The sequence below is a fragment of the Magnolia sinica genome, chromosome 19 (genome assembly GCF_029962835.1).
Source record: "Magnolia sinica isolate HGM2019 chromosome 19, MsV1, whole genome shotgun sequence".
Taxonomy (NCBI): Eukaryota; Viridiplantae; Streptophyta; class Magnoliopsida; order Magnoliales; family Magnoliaceae; genus Magnolia; species Magnolia sinica.
This window is the reverse complement of record NC_080591.1, coordinates 12,663,521-12,669,767: the sequence shown is the minus strand read 5'-3', so window position 1 is coordinate 12,669,767 and position 6,247 is coordinate 12,663,521.

Sequence of the window (6,247 nt, the reverse complement as noted above, 5' to 3'; positions counted from 1 at the left end):
CTACCGTGCTTTTTTTTTTTTTTTGAAAATTTAGGATTCTTGGGGTTTATCCTATGCGGGGCCCGCTTCAAGTGAATCCAACTCAGCCATTGAGTCTCATGGCTCAAGACAAGCCAAACAAGTCCAATAGTGAATATTTTTCGGTGCATAGAAACATCGGAGTGAATTTTAACGGTGAAGGCTACTATTTTCTATGTTTTGGCCCGCCAAAAAATCAGATTGGATTCATTTTTCGGCTCAACGACTAAAATGAGTTGTAGGATGGAATAGACAGCATGGATTAGATTGATGCATCAAGGTGGGGCCTGTAGGAATGACCGTCCCAAAAGCCTTAAGAACCCTTTCCTTTTTCTTTTTTTTCTTTTGCTGCTATGAACCACGTCCAGCGTCCCTGGACGCTGGACGAACATAGTTGATATACAAATTCTTCAAAGTGGGTCCCAAATGGACGTGGCCCACCTGCTCAATTGATATTTGTATTTCCCCATCTCTCTAAGGTAGGGCTCACGTGGTTTGGATGGTTGGATAAGACATACATCAAGGTGGGGTCCATCCAAGTGGGCCACATATCACATAAAAAAAATGAGAGAGGGAGAGAGAGGGAAGCACCCACCAATCGGCCTTTTTCTTGGACTTTCTTCTTCCATCAACGCATCCTAGAGATCCAAAGGGTACGATTCAACGGTCGAGATTGATTTCGGAGGGTGGAGATGAGAGTTAGAAAGGTGGGCCACACTAGCTCCTCTCATGGAGCCATGGACGTTGGGTGCTCCATGAGGTGTTGTTTGAAAATGGAGAGAGAAAATGAGAGGGAGAGAGGGGTGATGGGAGAGGAGTGATGGGAGAGAGGGATGTAAGGGTGTACTTGGGTAAGGGATTGAGTTGACTTTTAAGGGTTACTTTTGTACTTAGGGATGGGATAGATTAATGGGTGTACTTTAACAATTGAAGTGATTGATGTGATGGATTTTCTAGGGATTGCAACGCGCGGCGTTTTTCCTCGAACTGAACGCGGGCCCACATCTCCTGGCCTAGGTACCGACTCGACGCGTAATACGTAGTATCAGAACCGCGGCGACGGCGCGGTTGCAATGATATAAGTCTCGAGTCGAGCCAACTCAGACCGACAAGATCCGGCTTCGGATCGCATGCAGACGCCGTTCACAGATCAGGAATCGCTGGAATTCGACCGGGAGGACCACAAGGCATACGGAACGGTACGGGCTAGGATACAGGTCTTACATCAACACTCTTGCAAGACTGGACTACAGGAAAAATTAGTCTTATTTAAAATGTAGATTTCACGGTGCTAAATGGAAATACACACAGTATTCCTGGAGTAACTATCATGCATGATGTGAGTATCCATTCGAGAATAAATGAAAATATTACAAACTTCATGTTCACAAGCATAATTTCTTAGTATTAATAGTAATAGTACAATTATCCCAAACAATGTCTTCTTATATGTTGTGTACGAAACGTACAAAATGAAGAACAATGATGATCCTTTACAAATCTCATTAACGTTGAGATTAGAATATTACCTCCACTGTCCTTCAGCACTTGCGACTTAGGGGAAACCCCAACAATATTTCAGAAGAAACGGAAGCTTCTTCATCCGGTAAAGAAAATTTTCTTATATAGTCATTCTCGATATGATTCTAACTGCGGAAGAGGATCATAACTCTCAGTCACATTGACATGCACAAGTCATGTCACAAGTATCTGGAGGTGAATCGATCTATGGGATTTTCTCCAAATTCGTAAAAATGTCACGGTGGTACAACAGACTGTAAAAGTTATTTCGGATGTACTGTGTGGGTTGCCCGCATCGTAGAGGGAGAGGAAATCTTGATCCAACACCCATAGAGATGCGACTGTAACTCATAGGGTGTATCGTGATATACACAGAGATAAGGAAGACCAACATGCAAGGGATAAGATCCATCACACGATGTTTTTAGATCCTCTTTTCCCCAAAAACGCAATGACATTCCATTACATGCAGAAGGTTTTAAAATTACTTTTACGCAGTACCTGGATATCACTGAATCTGTGAGAAGATTGTTGTAGCAATTGAAACCGGGATGGAATCAGGGCAAGTTCACGGCGACTCGCCGATCTACCGATCCTTCGACGAGCACATAACATTCACAGAGAATAAAGAGGACCACAAGTAACCATCCATGTCTCGGATCTTCTGGATCTACAACGATATTCTCAACCAGGATGATCAGTGAAGAAGAAGTGAATGGATGGAGGAAGTATCTGCGCCTGGTGGAGTATGTGCATCTGATGGTCCGCAGGACTAAAACCTTCGGTCTTTACTTTTTCACTGCAGGGCGGTGTAGTGCAATGACACCACTGCACTGCACGATGCGTTGAACTCTGACAGGAGATAACGCGTGGTAGCCGAAATTTGGTTCGGCAACGTAGTCGGGTCTCTCGTCCACGACCGCTTTTAATTCGAATTCAAACATTGGATAACGTATGACCCACGTCTAAACACAGTGCAACACCACCTGGGCGGTGAATCCAAACATGCCCTAGATGTAGCCGACATGAGTAATACAATCTAGATATTCGCTAGATGTAGCCGACATGAGTTTTAGACCATGATGATTTACAAGAATTGTGTTTGTCGTTATCGAGATCTCATGATGAACATATGAGATAACTTATAAATGATAGATGGTATTAGAGAGGTTTCTATGGTGAGCATCCCCTCCTGCTGTCCTTGTGTTGTGGCCCATATAAGTTTTAGATCAGATTGAGTTTGCGATCAGAATTTAATGTAAGATCAATCAACTCATGGACGAAGTGGATTTTACATAAACATCACGGTGTCCTAATATAATATCACAGGATTCTTTTAAAAATGGGTTTGTAGTCCAAACCGTACTATGACCGCGTTTGTGGAAGGAGCACATCCTTCCCAACTTAAGTTTTTTTTTTTTTTTTTTAACCTTCAAATTAAATTTTTAAAGGACGACAATACCCCTCTATCGTAACTCACTTTAGTATCTTATTGAAAAGTGATGTGTGCCTCTTTGAAAACTGAAATTCAACTTCTTCTTCTTCTTCTTTTACACATGCACACACACCCACACACACTCACGCCTTAGTGGGATTCTGTAACACCCCGTATCTTCAATACATGGGTGTTACCTTTTAAACTCACATTAACCTAAAGCAGATAGAGTTAATCAAATTTGTCTCGATATGCACAGGATGAGGATTCTGGGAAATATCAAAGCCATCCATCAGGGTCTCCAAGAGCCAGAACACGCCCTGTGGTAGTCAAGAAGGTACGACAAACCAAGCACTCTAAATTAAAGCCCTTATATTGCTGCAACACACTTGTCACCACCACGTTAGAATTAGTTAATAGCAAATCACGTTTTCATCGTAACTAATACCCTATATTAGCCGTTGAAAAAGTTTGTCAGGCCCACCTGATCGGTGGATCACGACCTATGGGCCAATGATGGCCCAAGGATGTATGTAACAGGCCACCCAGGACTCACCATCAACCCAAGGTGAACCAGGATCCTTGGGTAATGTCCCCCAATACAAATGAACGGAGTAGATCATGGTAATCACATTTCAGTGGCCCCCTACGTAATGCATGTACACAAAGAGTGCTTGGGCACGAGGTGTACTAAACCCAATGGCTCGGTCAAACTAGCGCTGACCGAGCATTTCTCAAATATCTTCCCGCCCTTTCTCTCTCTGTTTCAAACCGACCCACTTCAAGCCTGTAAGTGGGCCACCACAACCGTTTTCTGGGCATTATAAACCGTTCAAATCCTTCATGGGACCCACGCGATCAAAACGGTATAGCCGTTTGATCACTTGTAAACGGACGAAGGAGATTGAATGCCACCGTCCAATCCGTGCCAAAAACCACCTGACTCGAGCCTGTGGTAGAAGAGAGAAAAAGAACCGCCCTTCCTCTTTGGGAAGGATGAATCTTAGCCATCCATTTGGGAAACGATCCCAACCGTTCCCCCTCTCTCACTTCCTCTATAAGATGGGCCCTGTAGCCCTAGGAAATTCGTATCAAGAAGGAAGAGAGTGTAAAAGAGAGAAACACTGTTCGTAGCTTGAGTGTGGAGGAACCGATATCCTGTAACACCCCATGTTTTCAGAACCCAAGTATGAGACTTGTTCTGGAAACCCGAGAGTTAATAAATCAGAGATCTAGCGGAAGATTAAAATCAGAGTATGATACTGTAAGCAAGCATGGATTAATATCATATAAGCTCAATTATTTAGCCCACTCAGCTGGGAGCCTTATTACACTTTTTTTTTAAAAAAAAATTATCAATGTATCAAATTAAACATAAGAGCAGTACTGCTATTAATTTAAATCGAAACAACCAGCCGCTTCTTATTGCGGCTCGTCTTCGTAATATCTATTTTCAGGCTCCACTATCGTACCGTCAGGGTCAGTACTATCGTTTTCTCCACCTATACCTGCATACTCTGTACGGTTAGATATTCGATGAATGAGTAGCCAGTCAGTATGAATTTTTCTCAAGATTACACACCGCCGCCTTAGCTAAGCATAGTTAAAAACAACAAACATTCAAAACAGTACATGATGCAGTCTTTTTATATGCATAGATGCATGAATGCACATCGACCTGGGGATGTTTATCCAGTCGGACTTGGGCTCGTCACCCATGCAATCATTGACCTGGGGATGTATCCAGTCAGACAAATAAGTCGATAGTCGGTGGTCTAGGAGCTAGCAAAGTAATCCCTTAATACTCCTAAGGGAACATGCTACAACATCCAGAATTAGCCACCCGTCATCGCCAATATGCTATGGATGCATGATCAGCCAACCCGTTATTATTCCAATTACAATCAGCCATTTTAAGTTACTCAATGGTCACTACGGGGGGCTCGTCACCCAACGTAGGCCGACAGCTCGGGCATAGTGTCCCATTACCACCATCCCTGGCTCATGAGATTTCTCCCACCTTAAGATGTTTAATGAAACCCATCGATCAGTGGTCAATCAAATTAATTGAGTAGGGAATCTCATGTCCTACATAACCTCCAATCGAGGGTTCATTCGATTCCACACTCCATCATGTTACATCCTAAGTATGGGTTCACATACACTAGAGGGTTTACCCACTAATAAGTGTAGTGAATATAGGTTCATAATGACTTACAACAATTCATATGATAATATATTGCCATAGCGTGACAGGCATATGTTAAGCATAATAATCAAAACAGGTCATGATGTGAACTATAAATTAAAATGAGAGCTATCATGTAGCAACTATCACATGTAATCATATTTCACAACTATCAATCGTAAATCATATATAGATCATATAAGAGATCGCATGCTATGAATTAAAAATTTTAACATTTGATAAAGACTATAACTTAAACCAATTTGGAAATGGAAAGCTTAAGGAGAAAAATCATCACTTTATACTTTGAATCGCCTACCAGTGTTGCTAGGGAGTGCGTGTTTCCTTAGAATTAAACCCTATCATGAGTTATAAATTTATACAGTTATGTTCAAGCTTACAAACTATTTAAGGTTAAGGTCTCATCCTAAGGTTTAGATTACCTAGCCGGGTCGAACATTAATACAGGTAAGATCCAGGTAACGTTAACCACACTCCACATGAAATATATGTATAGTGATCAAACCAGAGATCATGTGGGCCCCTCAGATTACTAGAGAAGTAGTACCCCATCCAAGTCGGCGGGTGGGATGGAAAACTTCGGCCAACTGGCGTGCAAGATTTGGATTTATTTGGTAATAATACTAATAAGAGAGGAGTTTTATAGCAATGAATGAAAAGATAGATATTTATATATCAAAATCAGGAAGTGAGAGCCAGACCTTTTAATGTGGCCGAAATGCAACCGGTTTCAAGAGATCCGCACTGGAACTGGAATCGAAATTTTAAAACAGAAAACTGCATGAGATGAACTAAAATATCGATCAAAACAGGAGAATTTGAATCCAACTAAACGGGAGAACGGCTGAATTCTAATAATGGTGGGAATTGGAGTTCAGATCTGGAGTTTTACCTGAATCTTTCAGCTTTCTCTTTCTCCTACGTTTCTTCTTTTCTTTCTGTCGTGGCTTATACTGGTGGGACGGGAGGTCTTTTGTAGACATGAGGACTCGTGCGTATCCTTCACGCAACAGAATGATTGGTTGAACTTACGCAGAACAGTTGCCACTACCGGTTTCAATGGG